This window comes from Amblyomma mixtum, chromosome 3, assembly GCF_055824585.1.
Source record: "Amblyomma mixtum isolate Tamu chromosome 3, ASM5582458v1, whole genome shotgun sequence".
Taxonomy (NCBI): domain Eukaryota; kingdom Metazoa; phylum Arthropoda; class Arachnida; order Ixodida; family Ixodidae; genus Amblyomma; species Amblyomma mixtum.
In genome coordinates, this window is record NC_143014.1 from 259404328 (window position 1) to 259428670 (window position 24343).

At 48.1% G+C, this 24343-nt stretch overlaps 1 long non-coding RNA gene across 3 annotated transcripts in view; it reads right to left on the bottom strand.

The window, feature by feature from the left end:
- LOC149354544 (uncharacterized) overlaps window positions 1-24343 on the bottom strand; it is a 177240-nt gene that overhangs the window by 109677 nt on the left and 43220 nt on the right. For 2 of the 3 annotated variants that reach the window (XR_016291354.1, XR_016291352.1), the window contains exon 2: window positions 16622-17075. This is a non-coding gene — a long non-coding RNA (uncharacterized LOC149354544). Of the gene's footprint in view, window positions 1-16621; window positions 17076-24343 lie in introns of those variants that run through there. The other variant, XR_016291351.1, reaches the window with a different exon arrangement.

Sequence of the window (24343 nt, forward strand, 5' to 3'; positions counted from 1 at the left end):
ACGGTTGCGCGGCGATTTTATAAAATGGTGGCCTCAACTTGGTAGATGGCACATTCATTGATAGCGGAGTGGGGACACTGCCATTGGTACACTTTCCACGGAAGTATGAGCAGATTTGTATTGATTATGCCGCTTCTTGTTTACATCATTAGATGGGCAACCTTCCCATAAACCTCTTTTTATCTTATCGAACGTCTTCCTTGTGGCCTTTCATGTAAAGGAACTTGACGACTTCTCTGTATGATACTAGGCACGTTATCCTACCTAGCCCCACTTCAGCACCTCTAAAAGAAAGACCGTTAACCTTTTCATGTTTGAAAATTGGCACGTAACCTACACAGACGTATATCATCGCATGTTTGCGGTTTCAGCATCCTGCAATAAACAGAAGTGGGTCAGGGGAAATCTTTAATCAACACCCCTCGTAACGCTCGCGCGGTCGCACCTCGCTGGGCACACCGTGAGAGTTGGCTCGCTCGAATCGAGTTCATCTAAACAGACTGTCAGGTTGGACTGACCTTGCTTAGCTCAATCCCATGACTGAACCCGCCGCTGTCGGGTTCATTTAAACGAGGCTTCAACGGCACAGACGCCCCACTTCCGCTCCCTAGGGCTTGTTGCATCCTGTGACTCTTTCAAGCAGCCATTTTTTAAAAAGTGGCGTCCAGATGTCCCGAAAAAGTGATCCCTTGCATGCATGGAGTGAGTCATCGACTGAAAAATGCGTTGGGACGGTCCGAAGTAAGCCTGTTAGCCTTAGGTTAGAGGTTAGCCAAGGAGAGTTCTGGTAACCGTCGGACAGTGACGTATAAAATTAGGATATATTTGAGAACGGAACGCGAAAAGGTTGACCGGAAGAAATACATATCTAGTAATCAGTTATAGAAACAGTCCTGCAGTCGAGCATTCCGCTGGCGAGCAGGCATTCTGCTTTCACCGTAGAAGACGAACGTGTAGGCGATGAGGCACAGCCTTATAAGTATAATTACGGAATACGCAGTTGACTTAAGATATAATATAGCTGGGCAGGATACAGGTAACCAACGATGGAAAGGAACACCAGCATCAATGTACGGCACCCCATTGATAAGACGTAAGTAGCAGAATTACGAAAACTATACAAAAATAAAGCGGGAGGAATGACAAATGTGGCAGCATGACATAGACAGCGACAAAGAGGTTGAGCATCAGTGCTACCTGGAGCAAAAACGTTGCGTACCACTCGCTGTCGCGTGAATAGTTGCCACGCGTTTCACGGCTTTCGCTAAGGAAGAGACCGGATAGGAAAAAACTTATCGGACGACTAGGCAGTGTCCAGCCTGGTTTGCGGTAGCTCAATGATCTCGTTGACATCCTTTAGCACGACTAAGCGTTTACTTGGCGTTATCTAGACATAACGCCACCCGCGTTGACGCGCTGTCGGAACCCATCCGGTTTGGTGACGCCACTTCAGCTTGTCACTTCCGGTCTCGTAATGTCACGCTGGATCAGCCTTTTTGCTGAGTCTTGACTCCACATGAACCATGTTATATGTCAGATCATGTGACATGATACATTTCGCCACAGCTGCCGCGTTTACATGAAGTCTTCTACAGTCCACCTTTTGAGGGAAACAGGAAAAACGTCGAGGAAGGGAGTAGAGAAGGAGTCGCGCCTTTCCTTCTGAAAACCTGCTCTTTCCCACAGGAAGTTGACTGGAGTCGACTTCTGTCGCATTCGTGTAACCGAGGCTAGTGATACATTCGGTGCCCAAGTGTGACACCGGGCGCCGTCAAACGAGCCGACTGGGTCCTTATGTTATCGCATAACAGGCAAACTACAGCTTGCTTTTCGATAAATATGGTCACCCCGGCAGTCTCGATAGCAGGTGTTACCGGAAAGTGAAGCAGCAATGAAGCATGACGGAAGCTCCCATCAGTACAGTCGTGAATGTAGTATTACATGACGCGGACGTGGTTCCGCGGTAAACTATTGGTGCGTATAGTATCGTTTCAACTGATGGAACATGCGCGTGCCGCCCCATGCATTCAGGTCATTGTGAACTGGTGTGCTTGACCTGGCAGAATTTTTTCCCCACGAACCCGCATTAAGTAAACTTTTATGACTGTATGCCATGAGAACAATTTCGATAAGATAGTGCAAGTAGCTAAGAAATTCTGTTGAAGAGCAACTATATCGGTACTAGTGGCCAAAGTGGGGGCGTCGGAGCAGTGAAATTCCGTGCATAACTAGGAAGGAAGCAAGGGCAGCCTTGTAAGGAACGTCGAAGTAAAATGCGGCTAAAACTCTTTGTAGTATGCAGTGCCACATGAACTCGTGCACCAGAAGCATGGAAGGACATAAGACCATTCCTGATACATAAGACCATTCCTGATGTTAAAGACCTAAAAGCATTTCAGACCGAGTAGCTTATTGCCCGTTGCTTGCAAGACATTTCCTAACGTCAAAAATAACAGAATCATACTTCAGTCAACCAAAGGCACAACATGAGAACAAAAATTACTGCGCAAAAGGACGGGACAAGAGAAAGAGAACCACACGGGACAAACGCAGACTGACAACTAGAGACTGGTTCTCTTTCTCTTGTCCCGTCATTTTGCGCAGTAATTTTTGTTCTCATGATGTCATACCAACTAGCCGCTCACCGCACTCTTCTAGAAAGGCACAAGCTGGTTTTCGAGACGGGTAGTGAGCAACAGACAATATTAGTGCCGCCAATAAAGATATAGAGATGTTCAGAATAAAGCGAGCCTGTATATGTGCATAACCTTTATAAATTATAAATGAACCGGTTAAAACTTCAGCAGGCATGCAGGCACTGCGGAATAAGGCAGTGGAGGAAGCCTGTGCAAGTAACTAGAAAACATCTGCGCAGACTGCGCAGAGTCACAGTTCTTCACGGGAGGAGAGAGGTGGTACGACAGGCGTACACAACTCCGCTGTTATTCGCTACACGCTTCTGAGAGGCACTCATCAAAAGGTTGATCAGGGAAGAGTTAAGCATAAGATGCAACACAGAACAACTGGGCAACCTCCGATGTGCTGACTATATTGTCGCGCTAAGCAACTCAGGGGAGCAGTGAGGGTGCGCATCTATCTGTGCCAAGTTGAAACCGCAGTTCCGGACCACGCGAAACGAATCGCCAACGGAACGAGGTCAGGTTAGAATGCATTTGGCACTGAACAGCAAATGATATCACTCAAAAGGAAAGCGTGAAACTGTTATCAACCAGAACTCACAAGGGCTGAAACCTGCAGGTTAAAGGGACATTGAGGACCACCCTGTGTAACTTTTGATCTTAGTAAAAATCGCTTCTTCGGCTCTTTCCGGCTGTACTTATGTTTGTCCAGCAGCGCAAGGCATATGAGGTCTGTTAGAAAAGTATCCGACCTTTGGCCGTTAAAAAAAACTTGCATAACTGGAGCGTTGCAAACCTAGTCATCTTTAAAGTAGTCTACTTGGGACTCCACACACTTCTCCCAGCGGTGCTGCCATTGTGGGAAGTATTCCGAAAAGGCCCTTTTCGGAATGGAGTTTAGCTCAGCTGTCGTTGAAGCCATAATGTTCTTCCTTGTCTCAAATCGCGCTCCTTTCAATCGCCTTTTGATTTTGGGAACCAGCCAGAAATCGCAGGGGCCACATCAGGACAGTAAGGAGTCTGTTGAACTACAGGAGTCTGGTTTTTCACCAAAAAATCTGATTCGAGTGCGAGGAATGTGCAGGAGCATTGGCGCGATGGGTGCGCCAATTTCCTGTTGACCTCAGCTCCGGGTTCTTGCGCCGCACAGCATCACGTAGGCAACGGAGGACATCCCTGTAGTACTCTTTGGTCATTGTTTGACCCTGTAGAGTGCGTACTCGTGGTCTGCCACACAGAGGGTGTCAAAGAAAGCAGTCAGCATCACTTTCACATTTCTGCGCAATTGGCGGGCCTTCTTAAGTCTTGGTGACGTGGAATGCTTCCACTCTGACGACTGGGATCTGGTTTCCGGGTCGTACCTGTACACCCAAGATTCGTCACTAGTGATTATGATGTTGATGAAGTCGGGATCACTGTTTGCGGAATCCAGCATGTCCTGTGAGACTTCAACACGAAGCTGCTTTTGCTCCACCGTGAGCAGCTTCGGCACGAATTTCGCCGCAACTCTCTCCATGGCCAAATCTTCGGTGATAATGGAATGTGCGGAGAAATTGCTCATGTCCACCTCTTCCTCAATTTCTCGGATAGTCACGCGACAGTCCCGCATCACTATGGCGTTCAGTTCGGCAATGACCTGGTCATTTTGGCATGTTGATGGCCGATTGGAGCGTGGCTCGTTCTCCACCGATGTGCGGCCATCTTTAAAACAATTGTAACACTGCTTAAACGGTGTGCTGCTCATAGCATCTTCACCGAAAGCCGTCTGAATATTTCGAATGGTTTCCACTCGGCTGTCGCCAAGTTTATGGCAAAATTTGTTGCAGTAGCGCTGCTCCTTTCACTGCGCCATTTTCCTTGCAATAAAAAACCGACGAGAGCACTGCACACTGCCTCACTCAAACGCTGCTTCCCAGCGACTGACGCTATCGGCAGGCAGGAAAAAATTCATGCATGCGCATCAAGGTTCAAGGTCGCCTGATGCAAGCGCGCTTGTCTCATATCCATCAGGTGTTCGCAAAAAAAAATAAAGTCGGATACTTTTCTAACAGACCTCGTATACTGCTCAGATAATAGGATTTATTTTTCCGGCTATTCGATTCATACTCGTGCTGTCAGGACCCGAAAAGGATTCTGTAATCACAATTTGGAATTGAATGGCTCTGTAGTCTAGCCTCAGAGATACACCCGAGAAAAAAAACAAGTCTTGACGTCATTGCAGTTTGCTTGTGAAAACGGCCGGTGGTGGCAGTGCTTATATTTCATTTGTAAGCATAAAAGTTTCGTTTTCCGTGAAAGTGGCGCCTTCGAAATTAGAACCGCAGAAATTAGAACCATCCCGGTTGTCAGTTGTGATTGTTTGGGAATAGTGCTTGTAAATAGAAATATGCCCAGGTCAAACATGAATTGTTGCGTTGTGGGTTGCACAAGCATCTATACGAACTCACCAGGGATCAAGTTCTACAGTTTTCCCAGCAGACCTTACGAACTATCTCGGCGGCAGCAATGGATAGCCCTCGTTCGGGGACAAAACAAGAATGGCACGAACTGGAAACCCTCGCCCCACGCCACAATATGCAGCAAACATTTTGTTGGAAACAAAAAAGCGAACGAAGAGGGCCACCGGGCTTATCACCCTTCCATCTTCCCAACCGTTTAGAAGACAGCGCGTGGGTCTCTTACCCACGGCCGACATGCCCGGCTGCAACCATGACTGAAGGCTGTGATGATTCCTCCTTGAGCACGGGCTTCGTCTTCACATCGGAATTGTGTGATAGCACTGCGTCGTCATTAATCAGCCACCAGAAAACCCGCACCACAGACGTGGGAAGTTCATGACATCTAGGCTCATGCGGCTAAACCATCTTCATGCACAAGCACGCTTATTGTTGTAGGGTTGAGATATCCTTAGTAAAAAGGTTGCCATCATTTGACAGCAACGAGCGTTTTTCACTTCCTCATACTGTTGCGGATATTGGTACCTGCTTCAGGGAATGTGAGTGAGCTCTTCGCAGGAGTATGTCCTGAGCTTGTTGGCTAAGGGCAAGCATTCATCTTTATTAGTCATGTTTTAAACCTTTAACTGCCTTTATGTGTTCTTACATTTGTGTACTCTTTTAGCTTCTCTATAATGAGATATGTACCCGAGGATCACCATTGCTAGCTCAATGCCACATCCATGCAGTACACAGCATTATTTCAGTATGTTCTTTCCATTCTGTACAGCTTGCTCGGCAAGGTTATTGGGCCCGGTATACAATTGATTAGAAATACAAGGTCTGTTAGAAAAGTATCAGACTTTATTTTTTTTTTGCGAACACCTGATGGTATGTGAAACAAGCGCGCTTGCACCAGCCGACTTTGAACTTTCGTGCGCATGCACGATTTTTTTCCCGCCTGCCGATAGCGTCAGTCGCTGGGACGCAGCGTTTGAGTGAGGCAGTGCGCAGTGCTCTCGTCGGTTTTTTATTGCAAGGAAAATCGCGGAGCGACAGGAGCAGCTCTACTGCATCAAATTTTGCCAGAAATTGGGCGACAACCAAGTGGAAACCATTCGGAATATTAAGACTGCTTTCGGTGACGATGCTATGAGCAGCACACAGATTAAGCAGTGGTACAACTGGTTTAAAGACGGCCGCACATCGGTGGAGAGCGAGCCACACTCCGGTCGGCCATCAACATGCCGAAATAACCGGGTCATTGCCGAAGTGAACGCCGTGGTGATGCGGGACCGTCGTGTGGCTATCCGAGAAATTGCGGAAGAGGTGGACATCAGCAATTTTTCTGCACATTCCATTATCACCGAAGATTTGGCCATGGAGAGAGTTGCGGAGAAATTCGTGCCGAAGCTGCTCACGATGGAGCAAAAGCAGCTTCATGTTGAAGTCTCAAAGGACATGCTGGATTCCACAAACAGTGACCCCGACTTCATCAACACCATAATCACTGGTGGCGAGTCTTGGGTGTACGGGTACGATCCGGAAACCAAATCCCAGTCGTCACAGTGGAAGCATTCCACGTTACTAAGACCAAAGAAGGCCTGCCAAATGCGCAGCAACGTCAAAGTGATGCTGACTGCTTTCTTTCACTCCCGCTGAGTGGCACACCACGAGTACGCACCCAACAGGGTCAAACAATGACCAAAGAGTACTACAGGGATGTCCTCTATCGCCTACGTGATGCTGTGCGGCGCAAGAGACTGGAGCTGAGGTCAACAGGAAATTGGCGCATCCATCACGACAATGCCCCTGCACATTCCTCGCACTTGATTACGAATTTTTTGGCGAAAATCAGATTCCTGTAGTTCAACACACTCCTTACTCACCTGATATCCTGATATGGCCCCCTCCGGCTTCTGGCTGTATCCGAAAATCAAGAGGTCATTGAAAGGAGCGCGATTTCAGAAAAGAGAGGACATTATGGCTGCAACGACACCTGAGCTACACTCTATTTCGAAAGGGGCCTTTTCGGAATACTTCCAACAATGGCAGCACCGCTGGGAGAAGTGTGTGGAGTCCCAAGGAGACTACTTTGAAGGTGATTATGTTTCCATTGCTCCAGCTATGCCAGTTTTTTTCTTCGGCCAAAGGTCGGATACTTTTCTAACAGACCTCGTATGTTTTTGAAACTGCTAGCCCTCTTGAAACTTGTACAGTTCCTCTGATGTGAAGCAGGTTCCCTTGTCCAGCTGTACAACTCTTGGTATACGCTGTATGTAGCAAACCAGCGCTTCATTGCTGTAATTACCTGTGCTGCTTTTGCATTCATTGGTGCTGGAGTAGCCGTCCACTATTATAAAGTATGGTTCGCCTTTTTTCGTAATGCGGGCTTGCAACCTGTCTTTATAGAATCACTGCGTTTTGATGGGCTGTCTTTCTGGTGCTTTGCAAATAACACTGCACCTCTGCCTCTGAAAAAAAAAGTCGTGAAAGTGGCGCCTTCGAAATTAGAGCGCGGGAATCTTTCTCTACCGGTCAACCTCAGCTTGTTATCAGTGTCCCTTTAAAGAAGCATGAAGGCAGACTGAGGACAGCACAGCGAGCTGTACAAAAGAAAAGAACAGGAGTAACATGTTTTCAGGAGTAACATGAGGAACAATGACTGTTTTGGTCATGAGTGCATTTACACAAAACCACTTGTTTGCCCCTCCTTAAGTAATCCCTTCGGGCCTTTAAGGATGAAATGAATGAAATGAAACATCATGGGGAGAAAAGGCAGCGTGGGTTATACAGCGAACTTGGACTAATTAGATTACCTGGCGGGCAACAGGTAACCCACTATCTTTGGCAGTGAGCGAGTAGATTCCAAGATAAGGCAAACGTACGCTGCGTGAAAGACGTCCACTTGGAGTAAAATGAAATAGGAAATGTTTAAGGGCACACTAACCGCAGCTTGTGCAAAGACAGGGCTCCTTGGAGATCATTTGGAGATCGCAGCGCTGCAGTGGATATGACCGGGGCCGACGACGAATTATGGGGAATTATCTTCTACGTTTCGTTGAGATGATAACTACATAATATGTGTCACATCTGGCTAAGATTTTCGGGTGGGCACCAAGCATGTGAAGCACACCTGCTCACGGGACGGAGCCACCCACGGCCGCGTCCGCCGCACTGAGTGGCCGCAATCATTATGCCAGGGTTACGCTGCGATGCAGCCACCGCTGTCACTTCTTTGCCCTGCGGGTCTGTGGGGGCCTCTATTCCATGTAAAGGGTGTTTACCTTCAAAAATTCCAAATAATAATGAGTTTGAAACAGAAAGAAAATCTCTCCTGGAAGAAAGTGTCAGCCGAGGCGGACGTAGGTTGCAATAAAAAAAAATTCAGGGTAGCACTTAAGTCTCCGTAAGTGCGTTTAGGCAAAAGCCTTTCAGGCACTTTTGAGCGCACATGGTAGCAGGAGACAAGGAACTCGCTTGGGCGTCATCGAGTGCCGTTCAGTCGGGAGACCAAGCGTCGGCCGAGCAGAGATGAGCGCGCGCGCAGCCGGGGAGCAGTGGCGCCACCTGAGACATCAGTCACGCCACCTGTGACGTCAATAGTCAGCTCCACCTGAGACATCATTTGTGACGTCACACATGCATATGCTGATCACGTGATAATTTCGCGTTACGACGTACTGCGTCTTCGCTTTATCGGAATTTCGTTATAAACGAAACTTAAGTCTTTACTGAAGAAGTCGTAAATAATTAATTCTTTCCTAAGTGTGACTAACAGGTTGCGCGGACGCTTTCTGACGACGGACAAATCCTGCGGAAGCTTTGCTCATGCATGAGCCTATAAAGGCTTTCGCCTTAATGATCCTAATTATGTAGGGACGTTAAACCCCCATAAACCAACCAATCCTAATCATGTAGCTAATTTACCAAATCACTTTTTTTGAACGCGATTTGGTGGTTTCTGGCAATGGGGAGCTCGTAGCCGTAGACAAGACGATGCCACAACAGTTTTTTAAACGAAGAAAAATACACTCTCTGCAGCTCTGCGACGCGAAGAAATCCGGCACTTTTGTCTACACCCACCCGCCCACCGTACGGGTGAGAATTCAAAAAAAGGCGGGAGCCGGACGTTAATCCGGTTTAATTTATGAAAATCGGCCACACAGGGCAATAAATCGAGGTTTCTAAGAATGCATGGAACGTGTAGATTGAGTTCCGGCGACAAAAAGACGAGTTCAGATTCCTCTTCACTGCACCGTGCACTGACATCGCACAGCACATGGTGTAGTGCCGGCGCCCACATTTCGCTGGCTGGCCTCTCTGGGAACAAGCGCTGCGCGCCCGCCGTCGCTCAAAGCAGGCCCAGGCTCTCTCGGACATGTCGCGGCTTCCAGCGTGAATCATCCGCCACGCTGGCGCCGACGCGGACCCTTCCTCCTACCCTCCTCTCCGTCGGTGCGAACTCCTCCGACGTTCGTCGGCCGTCGCCTCTCGACCATTGGTCTAATTTGAAGTCCCAACAGTGGTGGCAGCGGTGGGATGCCCAGTCCCAACAGTGGTGGCAGCGGTGGGATGCCCAGTCCCAACAATGGGCGCCTTTTGCGTTCCGCCTCCATCTAAACGCGGCCGCCGCGGTCGGGTTCGAATCCGGGTACACCCCCGTCCCGACTCAGATGAGCCGGAGCAGACGTGACAGTCACATTGGATGGGACATCAAGTGCACGAAACCTGCTGCAGCAACATGCTGGTCCTTACGAGAGCTCATTGCTTCGACGTCAGCTGAACAAATCTTCTGTGGGCACAGCAGTGGCAGCACCTGCCAAGGCTCAGCCATTTCTTCCCGAGCGAAGCCTACTTGCCCAGCACCTAACTCAGAGAAATAACAAAGCGAAAGGCGCAGGGGTGGCCACTAGCGAGAAAGTGCATATTCTGGAAACTTCAGGTGGGATGCCCCAAAGTCCCAACAGTGGTGGCAGCGGTGGGATGCCCAGTCCCAACAGTGGTGGCAGCGGTGGGATGCCCAGTCCCAACAATGGGCGCCTTTTGCGTTCCGCCTCCATCTAAACGCGGCCGCCGCGGTCGGGTTCGAATCCGGGTACTCCGGCTCGGTAGGCCAAATTGGTTTCCGATCAGGATATACGGAGCTGAGGATGGTTTTGACCGCTTTGCCAACGACGAGATACGTCGCTCACCACACAGCCATCTCGTTCGCACATTACTAGCAACAGATATCACGAAGGCCTACGACAGCATTCTCCACGCAGCCATTCTAAACTCTATGCCATCACTTGGCATGCCCTTGCAGTTATGTCGAGCAATTCATGCCTTTCTTTCGCAACGGACATTTGCTATCCTCGTTAATGGTAAACCCACAGGCCGCTTCACTTCTAATCGCGGAGTACCGCAGGGCTCAGTTTTAGCCCCAACTCTATTTAACATCGCAATCATTCATCTGATACACAGTCTCTCCGCTCTTCCCAATTTTCAAATTCAAGCTACGCAGACATCACTCTCTGGTCCACAAACCGCTCAGCTCAAGTAAAGTAAGGCTCCATGCAAAATGCCCTCAATCTTCACAACTTTCTTGCCAACATTGGCCTCCCCCTGAACCTCTCCAAGTCCTGCTATGTCCATGTGGGCAGTAAAGCTTGCCGCCGTATTTTCAAAGCCACTCCGTTCGTGCTCACTATTGACAATGCACCACGTCCTGAAGTGGAAGAACATACCAATGTTTTGGGTCTGCACGTTCATGCTTCGGGCAAAGGCACGGCTTGGTTGTCAGCGATGTTCAAGAGTGCTATAAACACTCATGGCCTCATCCGCAAAATAGCCAATTGCTCTGGAGGTGCCAATTCAGTTACAGCTCGTCGACTTGTTCGTACTGCCTTTCAACCCCGGCTCCTATACCAGGCTCAGTTTCAACAACTTACGAAACGTCAGTGGTCCACACTTGAAGCACTGAACCAAAAAGTCATGCGAGTCATTACTGACCTACCCCGAGCAACTCCTATTTGTTGCAGGAGTATGCGCAGCTCAACACACTGGAAGGAATAATTACCCACCGACAAACCAATAGAGCACGGAAAGTTTTTCTTCGTCCGATGTTCGAGCCTCAACCACGTCCATGGGAATAGTCCCATTACACCAAAGAAGCCTGCTCGTCATAAGAAGTCGGAGTTCTCACCGCCTTTACCACCACCTTTTTCTATGCAACATGATAGCTGTATCCTTTACGCAGATGTCGCCATAACCCCAACACGGGGATCAACTGCTTTTATAAGCCCGAGACACCCTCAACTCTACAGTCGACAGATCTACTGTACTGACACTTCATCATCTCTTCCTTTGGAGCTGCAAGCGATTTTAAATGTCATAGCAGCTTTACCCGACGACCCTCCTTACAACCAGGTGCACCTATGTACTCATTCACAAGAAGCTCTGAAGCATATAAAGAAGGTCCGTGGTACCCTTTGGGTTTCCCAGGCCATACGTGCTGCTTGTCAATCTTACCCTGTGGCTATACTTATCTACTGGGTTCAAGCTCGCACAGATGTCCATAGCATCGCACCTGACATCATATCTCGTTTGACTGACGTTCCACAAATCCCACCTGCCTCTTTGCTACCAGATCCACTTCTGACACATTTGACATATTTAGCCTCCCTCAGGCATCGTACACGTGCTCTTATTCCCCCGTGTACCTACCACCTTCCCCCCAACCTATCACGGGTGGAGGAGGTCTCTCTGAGGCGGCTGCGGGTCGGAGTGGCCCTTATGCTTCCAGTTCGGAACCAGTGGCAAAGTGACAACACTCCTGCGCCGCAAAAATGCCCTCACTGCGAAGCACCCGCTTCCGACACTAATGTCCACCACCTATTGTGGACATGCCAGGAACTTCACTGGTGCGCACTCGTGCTCTTCAAGAGGCAGGCCTGTCTTCAAACAATGACTCCAGTGTGCACTTATGGCTAACGAAAAACATTTACGCACGAAGCTTATGCGACTTTATGCATACAGCCGCGCTTCATGCTTTTTTGTAACGTATTATACCAATCGTTACTATCATCACGTGTTATGCCGTGCGGCACACTACGCGTCTGCAATAAATAAATAAATAAATGTTTGCTCTTTCTAAATAATACTCGGTATTTTGAAAAACGATTTTTTTTGCACCGCAGTGAAAGGACTCTAAGGAATGTTATGTTACAAACAACTCACAAGGTTAAAAAAACACATAGTTGGTCACCTACAAACCCATATTTGCTACCAAGCACATAACTGTAATAGAAGTTAGTTCTGAGAAAATCGTTAGCCAGCTTAGTAGTTAACATGATTTATGTTTCTGAAGTTTTCAAGCACTAGTATTGGTATGTGGCAGAAACCACCTTAAAACTTCAAAAGGCGTGTTTTTTTTTTTAATTTGTAGCGGGCTTCCCTGGAGCACCTAGGTATGATGACATGTGTCTTTCGTTTCATGGGTTTAAATGTAGTCTTTTCATTGCAACAGCTGTTCTAGTTGCTGTTTGTTTTTAATACTACATCGTGGGAGGGAACAGCACGAACAAGACGACAGACGAAGCAAGAGGACACAAAGACGAGCGCTGACTCGAAACTGAATTTTTTATTGAAAAAAGAAAAGATATATACATCATAATCACGTGAGCAAACAGAGCAACGAGCATTGGTCTAGCGGAATCAAGATCACCAAACGCACAATACGCCACGTGGTGAACTCCGAACAAAGGCACCCCTGAGAACCGAAATGAAGCAGTCACGAATTATCTAAAAGCGATACTTCTTTATCAACTAATGCCAAAGAAGGCTGGCTGATACACTGTGAATCTTTCTTCCTTATGAAATAAGCTTCCATGATCTCCCTGGTCAATTTATCCCGGTGTGTAAACAAAATTTTAGTTTTTGTGACCAAAGGGCGGCACTCTTTCTGTTTCTTTTTATCATTTTCCTTCCCACAATCGCGGCAGTGATCTTTAAGATGAGAGTATCTGGTGTCTGATAGTGAGTTAAGATGTTCCCTCAGGCGAACGTTAATACAGCGGCCTGTCTGACCAATGTAGACTTTTTTGCACGAGAGTGGATGTTCATAGACTACCGAGCATGCGCATTCCACCAACGGTGACCTGTGAGTAACACGGCATTTGAACGGACTAACTCCTAATACATTTTCACTACGGTTCCTAACGGCCCGGCAAAGCCCGCTCAACTTACAAGGTGCCGAAAAAAGAACTTCGACTTCAAACCTACCAGCTACATTTTTCAGGTTATGGGCTACTTTGTGAATGTAGGGGATGACCGCTCTTTTCTTACATGCCTTGTCCCTCTTTGACTTGACGAAATCTGTCCTCACCAGCCGCACCAACTTTTCGAAAGGGTTGAAAATTGGGCGAGTTGGTACGAATTCATACTGGTGTGGCACCACAGGGACAGGGACAGAGACAGAGTGACAACAACACAAGTGCTCACTAACAACTGACAAAGTTTATTAAAAGCACAAAAAATATTGTCACGTTGTAGTGACGGCAGTCCAGTGGTCAGGAAGACACCAGAAAGACTTGCAAACGAAGCTCTTTATTAGGGCTGACTTGCGCCCGGCAAAATAACTGAATCACTCGGTGGCGGCGTAAGCAACAAGCGTGCTCGTCAATCGTCGAACTACGAATGTCCGCCGCTCGCGGCATCGCTCAATTTAAAGCCGGCAAGGAACTTTCCAGATAACAGGTCAAGATCATCTACGGTAATCTGGAAAAACCTAGATGCAGCCTTTCATGGCTGCGAACAATCGAGATTAGTCTGGTCGCTTCTCGCGCCACGAACAAAAGTGATAACGACCCTTTCCTGCTGCCTTGAGCGTGAACGAACAAACACTGCAATGATACGTGGCAATATATAGACGAAACCTATGGTTACATGCACAGTCATAACACGGTTACAAAGGTTACAGGCAAGAACACACGTTAAATCACAACGAATCTACCTGTTATCATGGTTTAGTGTTCTTTGAAGATAATCAACCTCGGCGTCAAGCAGTAGCAAGGATGGCAAAATCACGCATACATCTGCCGACTTCCTTATGCGGAAGGCCTCCATAATCTCCCCGGAAGTCTTATCTTTATGCTTCCAGTGAACGCGCGTTTCCTTGAACAATGGGGCACACTTGTGGCTTTTTACATGCTTAGCCAGGTGCGTCCCCGAACTCCCGTCAAGGGACCTGGCGTGCTCCTGGAGGCGTACATTCAGACAGCGTCCAGTCTGCCCCGTGTAGTGTCGACCGCATGTTAGGGGAATGGAATAGACCACACCGCAAGCACAGTCCACAAACGGGTTGGAGTGCTTCACCCCACAAGCGTTCCTTCTCTCCCGCGGTGCGTCACACCTCTCAATGGCGGCACATATCCGCCCTACCTTATTCTTGGCTGAAAACACCAAGTCCACCTCATAACGGCGAGCCACCTTTTTAAGGCTATGAGACACACCATGTATGTAAGGGATGCAGGCGAGCTTTTTCCTTCCCTCTGTGCTCTCTTTATGCGACCTAGTTCCCTTTGCAGTCTGTTTCTGTACCGTAAGGATCCGGTGCGACACCGAAGCCAGCACAGAGGCCGGGAACCCCGCATTTTTTAGTCTGGCCACCTGATCAGCGAACGCGTTGTCCATCCGATGAAAACAGGACTTTGTGAAAGCCGAATTTAATGCCATCAACGCAATGCCATTCTTAATAAACTTCGAATGGCCGGAAGAAAAATTCAACAAGGGTTTCTTTGACCTTGGTGAAAACGACCAGCACACATGGTTGCCCTCGAAAAACAAGGAAAGGTCCAAAAACTGGATGCTGTGAAGCTCCCGAAAATGGACGCATCCAGTTTTTGGACCTTTCCTTGTTTTTCGAGGGCAACCATGTGTGCTGGTCGTTTTCACCAAGGTCAAAGAAACCCTTGTTGAATTTTTCTTCCGGCCATTCGAAGTTGATTAAGAATGGCATTGCGTTGAATGCATTAAATTCGGCTTTCACAAAGTCCTGTTTCCATCGGATGGACAAAGCGTTCGCTGATCAGGTGGCCAGACTAAAAAACGCGGGGTTCCCGGCCTCTGTGCTGGCTTCGGTGTCGCACCGGATCCTTACGGTACAGAAACAGACTGCAAAGGGAACTAGGTCGCATAAAGAGAGCACAGAGGGAAGGAAAAAGCTCGCCTGCATCCCTTACATACATGGTGTGTCTCATAGCCTTAAAAAGGTGGCTGGCCGTTATGAGGTGGACTTGGTGTTTTCAGCCAAGAATAAGGTAGGGCGGATATGTGCCGCCATTGAGAGGTGTGACGCACCGCGGGAGAGAAGGAACGCTTGTGGGGTGAAGCACTCCAACCCGTTTGTGGACTGTGCTTGCGGTGTGGTCTATTCCATTCCCCTAACATGCGGTCGACACTACACGGGGCAGACTGGACGCTGTCTGAATGTACGCCTCCAGGAGCACGCCAGGTCCCTTGACGGGAGTTCGGGGACGCACCTGGCTAAGCATGTAAAAAGCCACAAGTGTGCCCCATTGTTCAAGGAAACGCGCGTTCTCTGGAAGCATAAAGATAAGACTTCCCGGGAGATTATGGAGGCCTTCTGCATAAGGAAGTCGGCAGATGTATGCGTGAGTTTGCCATCCTTGCTACTGCTTGACGCCGAGGTTGATTATCTTCAAAGAACACTAAACCATGATAACAGGTAGATTCGTTGTGATTTAACGTGTGTTCTTGCCTGTAACCTTTGTAACCGTGTTATGACTGTGCATGTAACCATAGGTTTCGTCTATATATTTTTTGTGCTTTTAATAAACTTTGTCAGTTGTTAGTGAGCAATTGTGTTGTTGTCACTCTGTCTCTGTCCCTGTGGTGCCACACCAGTATGAATTCGTACCAACTTTTCGCACGTTGCCGAAATAACCGAATCAGGAAAATGTATTAGGAGTTAGTCCGTTCGAATGCCGTGTTACTCACAGGTCACCGTTGGTGGAATGCGCATGCTCTGTAGTCTATGAACTTCCACTCTCGTGCAAAAAAGTCTACATTGGTCAGACAGGCCACTGTATTAACGTTCGCCTGGGGGAACATCTTAACTCACTATCAGACACCAGATACTCTCATCTTAAAGATCACTGCCACGATTGTGGGAAGGAAGATGATAAAAATAAACAGAAAGAGTGCCGCCCTTTGGTCACAAAAACTAAAATTTGGTTTAGGCACCGGGATAAATTGACCAGGGAGATCATGGAAGCTTATTTCATAAGGAAGAAAGATTCACAGTGTATCAGCCAGCCTTCTTTGGCATTAGTTGACAAAGAAGTATCGTGACTGCTTCATTTCGGTTCTCATGGGTGCCTTTGTTCGGAGTTCACCACGTGGCGTATTGTGCGTTTGGTGATCTTGATTCCGCTAGACCAATGCTCGTTGCTCTGTTTGCTCACGTTATTGTGATGTATATATGTTTTCTTTTCTCAATAAAAAATTCAGTTTCGAGTCAGCGCTCGTCTTTGTGTCCTCTTGCTTCGTCTGTCGTCTTCTTCGCGCTGTTCCCTCCCACGATGTATTATTACAAACTCGCCCAGCTATCCATCCTTCTTCAATGTTTTTAATACTACCAGAAAGACGCGTCAGCCTTCGAACTCAGTGTGTGGTGGATATCACACGTGTGTCGGCAGACTAACTTCGCTGATGAAACTGCCGTCAGTGTCATCACCTACGACCAGAAATTAAGAACTGCGGCTCCGCAGCGCTCAGCACCTCTCTCAGTTTTATATTTAGAAAGAAACGATACGTGCCAGTGGCAACCCTCTAAAACTACGTCGAAAAAGTGTGACATGGAACTCACCTTGGCCGCAGGCGCGTAACGCATCCGGCGTCGACGGGAAGGGAGCAGCACTAAGGCGAACGGAGGAGGTGGAGGGGCGAGCGCGGACGACGCCGACGACCTCGTGGAACTTTCCATGTACAGCTGCCGCTACAAAAAAAAAAGTGACTTGATTCGCGTCATCGTTCTCATCATCATCAGTCTGACAGCGCCCACTGCAGGACATACGACTCTCCCATCTCTCTCCAATTATTCATTCATTCATTCATTCATTCATTCATTTATTGTACCCTTAAAGGCCTTTTTCAGGCATTACATAAGGGGGGGAACAGTTGAAATACAAAGTAAAGAGAATAACAATGTTAATGCAGTAAAATACAACACAATGCAATGCAAAAAAGGAAGAAAAGGCTACAGTGTGCCAGCTGCGGCCACTGCAGCCTCACAGACTTCTTAATCTCATCCACACCTTTCCCCGCCCCCGGCTACACTTGCCTTCTCTTGGAATTCAGTGCGTTACTCTTAAGGACCATCGGTTATCGGGTTATGTCGCCTTTGCTTTATATACCTTGCCCAAGCCCATTTCGTGCTCTTGATTTTGACTAGGATGTCATTAGCCAGAGTTTGTTCTCGGACCCACTCTTCCTGTAGGTCACTTAACGTTACGCCTATCATTTTGCTTTGCATAGCTCGCTGTGTTCTTTTTCGTTAGCGTCCACGTTTGTGCCCTGTAGATGAGTACCGGTAAGATAGAGCTGTTGTGTACAGTCTTTGTCAAAAGTAACCAGGCTGCATGGCTTGCTTCTAGCTCGTACAGTGGAGCCCTTACAGCTTGCCTGAAGCTGAAATGGTCGTTAAAGGTAAGGACTGGGGGTCTTCTTACCTTCCAACATCTTTTGGTCTTCAGGAAAGTCACAAGGGCTACACTATACAAGCTAGAAGCAAACCATGCAGCCTGGTTACTTTTGACAAAGACTGTACCTTTCTCATGAGGTATATTGGTAAACTGCGTATATGCCTAGTTAGACCTAATGCGAACTAGGTGCGCTATAGCACTTAGGTTTTCACTTCGGTTCGGTTGTTCGGGTCCATTGTTCACGTCACTAAGTTGGTTCGGATGGTGATCATTTTGTTAATGCCCATATATGCCGAATTGGTCACACGTTACATTCGTAGATCCGTGGGAGTCATCATGCCACTCCTGGCGCAGTGGTGCAGCGGGTATGCGATGTGCCACTGACCTGCGATGGCAGGTGCTGCCACCCGTTGGGCTTGTGAGACCCAGGTTTCTCTTCCCGAGCATCCTCTCGCTACCATTACCAGGCACCTGCCACGCACGGTGGGCTGGTTCCCAGGTGTGTGTGTGTATTCAGGTGTTTCGGGGAAGGCGATCACTACTTTTTGAAAATAAGGTTTCTGAGGTAAAGAGAAGCTTTTTGTGGCATATTAATACCGGTGTTGGCGGACGTCAAAAAAACAAGGAATCGTGTTAACTAGTACAGCGATTACCAGTTCTAATATTTAACTTTTACCTATTACCGAATGGCACGTGACTGTAATAAGAGATTTGTAGCCGGCCGTTTGCAATAACGATATCAGTTAGAATTTCCAAAACGCGAGTACCTTTGCCGCTGTGGCTCGACAGCATTTGGCTATTTCGACTAGTTACGTGCACTGAAAGGGTTGCTGTGTCTACATGCTTTTCGAAAGCTCATGTATTTTGGCGCGGTGTAGCCCATTTCTGGCGAGCCACAACGGCGAAGGAAATATAATTTTCGAAATTCTCAAAACTGGTGTGGCTATTAGTAATTCAGCTGGCTAAAAATCTCCCATTGAAATCAGGTGCCTATCAGTAATAGTTAAAAAGTTCAATATTAGAATTTAGTTAATCGCTTTATTAGTTAACATGATTCGCCTGTTTTTTTGACGTCCGGCAACACTGGCATTACTATGCCGCAGAAAGTTTCTCTAACTCAAAAGCCTTATTTTTAAAAATTACTGATCACCTTTCCTGAAATACCTGATGTATGTATACCAAGTGTCTCATGGAAGGCTTTAAGCAATTCTCAAAAATGTGTTTTTTTAGGTAGAAATATGGCTTTTTCAGCCTAGTAACCAGTGTGGACACCAGAAGACAGGTGAATCGTCTTAAGTAGTAAGCTGGTTGTCTAATTTTTAATAATTAACTTTTTAACTAGAATAGTTCGGCGCCCGGTTTTGCTAATAATGGCCGTATCAGTTTTTAGAACTTCGAAAATGCAGTCACCGTTGGCGCTGTGGGTCGACAAAATTTGGCTTTTTTCACTAGTACATGCACCGGAAAGGTTGCTTTGTCGGCATGGTTTTCAAAAGCAGATGTATTTTCGCACGATGTAGCCGAACTTTGTCGAGCCACAGCGACGAGTATAATCACGTTTTCGAAATTCTAAAGGCTGATATGTCTATTACTAACGACCGGCTACAAGTCCCCAATTGCAACCAGTTGCCTAGCTGTGATAGTTAAAAAGTTAATTATCAGAAATTAGTTAACCAGCTTACTGCCTACGACAATTCACCGGCTTGCCGGTGTCCGCCAAAACTGCTAATACTGTGCTGCAAAAGCCATTATTTTACACCAAAAATCCTATTTTTGAAAATAGTGTTCCCTGAAACTACTGCTATATATTGCCGCCTGACAATATACACGCACACGCATACACGTGGGCAGGTTGCCCACAACACGCTAGGCAGCCTGCCAAAAAGGTCGAATCGGCTTTAGACATCAGACAGCTTTAGCGTAGCCGGACAGCCGTACGGCAAATACGGTAACGCGTTGCCGTGGCTACCGCTTACAGGCTTGCCTATGCACATTTGCCACATTGCACAGCACTTGAAGCATTTGAATCAGTTGCCGTGTTTACCGTAGGGTGCGGCTAAAAGCCTCTATCGAATGTTTGCGAGAATGCGGGCCTTAGTGCAATCGCACTGAAATCGCCCTCCTGCCAGTGTCTCCGCCCTGCCCTCCCATAGCTGTGTCGATCCTAACGCACCAACGCTGACCTGCAACGCAACGCGGGACTTTCTCCGGTGCCGTCGTTTACCAACCGCCATAGCCGCAGGGGAAGGGGCCGAGGGACCGCAAATTATGTGCCATATTCTTTCCTGCTTCCCGGAAGGCATGAAGAGGCGATACTGGGAACTTTGGCCCCTGCTTTAGGAAAGACCATGTGCACGCCTGTGCCAGGGAACTCAGTATACCTCCCAGCGGCCACGAATTACAGACGGTCGCATCAATTCCTTCTCCAGTTATGCTCATAAGGATTGGTGGCGCAGTTGCGGTGTATTAATATCCATGAAAACGGACGGCCGAAACAAGCGGAGGTGGGGTGTTCGCATGATATCTGCTTCACACGCGGACTGGTCCAAAATCTGGCCCGCTAGGGGAGGTAGGTGGATGTATTGTGGTCCACCTGCTCTGCGCGGGGCCGCGCGCCGCCCTTTACTTGAGTTTTCTTACACTCTCTTTGCTGTTGTGGCATGTTAAAACAGGTTGCTCTGCTGGTCAACCTGGTCAACAATGGTTACCGCAGCGCTGGGCCAATGTACGGAAAGCAGAGAACATGTATTTCATGTATTTCTTACATAGATGTGTGTGTATATATATATGTATATATATATATATGTGTGTGTGTGTGTGTGCGTGTGCGTGTGCGTGTGTGTGTGTTTTGGTTTGGTTTGGTTTGGGACTTCCAGCGACTTGACAGTGCTCCCCCGCACACTCAGACTCTACCCCTTTGGAATACACCGATCGCCTTTGGCGATTTTTGTCGACCCGTAGCTCGCGACAATGTACCCCTCCACATGCTCATTGCAACGTGTCAGCTTGCGGATGCGCACTCAGATACCCTCGACATTTACACTGATGCCGCTCTCTCTGGCGACGGAGCTCGAATGGCGTGGATTTGTACGCAGACCTTCGTCTACTCGGGAGTGTATACACATGCCACCTTCCTTCTACAACCCCCCCCCTCCCCCTGCACGCTGAGAAACTCGCAATCTGTGGAGCCACAGCCTCCCTCCCACACACTGGTATCAAACCAGCCTGAGTTTTCACTGATTCAAACTCGGCTTACTAAGAAATTATTCACCCTGCCTCGCAGGATAGCGCAGCCACGGCCGTCCAACACATTCTGAGCAGGCATGCACAGGTTGGTAATCAGATAGAAATCATTTGGACACCGGGGCCTACGGGTGTGACCGGGGACAATATGGCGGCACATGCCGCTGCAGCTACCGCAGGTGGGACGATCAGTTCTTCATTAACGCACCCTCAGAGCCAAACCGTACGACTTCCTAGGCTACAAAGCCTCCTCAGTAGCTGCCATGCACTAAGCCCATGCGTCTCCCCGTACTTCAAATCGTTGCCTCATCAGAGAACTTACTCAGCCGGTCCTCTTTCCGTGCAAGACCCGCCTTACACGTTCCCAAGAGGTCTTCGTAAATAATGTTTGACACCCCATACACTGTGGCGCAATGCCGATGGCGCCCCGGCATCACCGCGGTAACGTGCTCGCACTGCGGGCTCCACTGCCGCGCAGACCTTACCCATTCACTCTGGAAATGCACTGCATTTGGAACCGGGAGAATGGCCATACAGTCACTCCAGCACTAAGGTTACCGTACCGCGCTGCTCACTGAAACCGACAAATGGCTCTTATTTGCCGCATATGGGAACCAAAGTGGCCTTATCAGAGCGGGATTATTCTGTACACATGGAGTGCACGCAATTTAATGCACGCACGATTTACCTTACAATCGTAGGTAATTGCAGAAAAACTGTTTAGTATTTAAGCAAACGATTCAAAACAAACCACTATATCGCAGTGGTTTTCACTGTCCACGCTAATATACGGGACACCAATAGAATTCGTTAAAGGGAGACTGAAGCACTTTTTTTGAAAATCAGGCTGGCAGCGGCGTCCTATAGTTTTTCATGCTGTATGCTCGAATATCGCATCCAAATAAGGCAAAAACAAGCGCGAATTGCCTTTTTTTAGCAGAAATATGCAGCCTGCGCCGCGGGGCACGCCGCGCGGCGCGCCGCCGCCCGTGATTGGTCGAGAGGTCGTGACGTCACTTTGAGGACTGGAGAAGCTGCCGATGCGGATCCGGCGCTGCGCTTAGTGCAGATCGCAGCTTTCCGTGGCGTTGTAAAAGCGAATATGGCGACTATTTTTTTACTGACCTCCAAAGAAAAGTATACTACAGTTTGTTCATTCCACGTATCGCCTGAAAGCAAAAAAGACACAAGCAAAAAATTCTGCGCCTAGTCTAAGCATACGCTAGCATGAAAGAGACGTATGCAGACCATGCATAAAAGGTGCCAGCACAACCTCGGCTGGTATTCTCGGAAAGGAAGGGGTGCGAACAATACTCAAGTCAATTACCACCACCGGACGCCTCCTTGCTCGCCCGAAAGAGCGTCATCCTAAAGAAAAGGCCCAAAGCGCTGTGTACAAAAAATCCTATTCTCACTACCCGGCGTAGGTTGGGGCAAGAAAGTACTTCAAGGAAACGATGAAGCAGCACAAAGCTGATGTCAAAATTAGCGAAGCGCAGTGGCCAAGCACTGCGAGGCATGTGACCACAGGATATTGAAGGAATCATTGTGCGCTGGAAACCAAGCTAAATACGCGCACAAGGCTGCTGCTTCACTCTTGGCGCGTTCAGCAGATGCCAGAAAATATTAATCGCTGCCTCGGAAACGTTCGCCCTTCCTAGATTTGCAGTTTAGGTTCAGTGAAGTAGTGGCCAACTATATGTGTGTTTAAAAGCCAAGCCAGCTGCAACTCGTTCGCTGCCACAACTTGATGAAGAAACCGACTAAGGTTGCGAGACATGGTGTTCTTTTGCAAAAACATGGTTGGCATTCATTTCTCTGTTAAATTTGCATCCAAAATCAGAACGTCGAACGCTTTCATTTTAATCGCTTAGCTACGATTAAACGAGATGCCGCATATGAAGAGCTTCGATGCTTGCTTGCTTTGCTTTATTGTGTTTTGCTTTGCTTGCTTGCTTGCTTGTACACGTCGGACCGAGTATAAAATCCCTAACCAAGCCTTGCTGAGCACGCCTTAGGTGGTCTGGCCGCACCTAAGCTGAGAAGAGCAACACATGCTTGAGCCTCTATTAGGTTTCTGCAGGGGCTTAGTGAGCATGTTTCTACTTTTAGAAGAGGCGCTTCTTCGAAATGGTGACACGCCTCTCATGCGCGAGGTAATGAAAGGAACGGTGTCATGGTTCAGCCGCGACAGAAATCTCCAGAGATCCCATTAGGGACAAGCTCTGCATGTAGCCGGTCTGACGAAAGTGCTTCGAGCAGAGTACGCTTGCTTTGATCGGCTTGAACTCTTCGTCACAGCAGCGAGCGCTTGCGCTGCGAGCGTATGATCTTGCGGAAAACAGTGGAAGACGATACAGTCGCGGGCGTAGTTGTTCGTGGACACGAAAGCAGAGTAGTACCTCGTGTTGAATCTGATTCCCAAGGTCGGCTGACACGCTTTGTACGTCACAACGCACGCAGTACTAGGAACAACCCATGCAGCACGAGAAACAACGCGCGCTGAAAGCTCTCTCGGGTGCGGCGAAGTATCCCCGGCTCCTCAACGTGACGTCACGTTGGCCGACATGGACGAGGTTTCCCTCTCCGCTGTTCTCCTCTCCTGCGGTCGCGCGGGGCGCGGGAGATTTAAACATCGCGTTTTTAATTGGTGATTGCGCCACTGTTTTGGCCAAAATCGAAAAAATAATTTCACAGACGGGACCAGCAATGACACTACTGCAAAACCCCAAAAAATTAGCTGATTCCAAAACCGCCTCAGTATCCCTTTAACATACAGTGGCATAATCGGATCCCACGATGTGCTGACTTTTCTGCGGACCAAACACGATGATTGCTTCGTCAACAGCATGTGACCAAATCATAGTTCATGATCCACGGCGCCAAAATAAGTGAAGGCACCCGAAAAAGCCAGCGCAGGTAGTGCTCCCGTCGTATCCGTGCTGGTATCGCTGCCCTCTAAGACATTTGTATGGTCACGAGCACAAAATTTACGAGGAACTTTAGCGGCTAAAGTGGTGAAAGGCGAAAGCCTGAGTGCTGCATTCTGCTACGCGATCGTTCATTTCGATCGTTCACAGGAAGGGAGGAAGTGGAGTGAAAGAAGAAAAAGAGGGGCCGCAATGAAGAAAATGAAAATTGTATTTGATGAAAGGAAATTACGCAGCAACTGTCTCACATATCTCCATGGACACCCTTCAAAATTCGCGCGCAGTGACGTCATTTCCATTTCGACCAATCTGAAACGCGGAAAAATTTGCTAACATGTCTTGGTCACGACAGTATGAGCCATTAAAGGCTTTCGCGTTAAAACCAAACA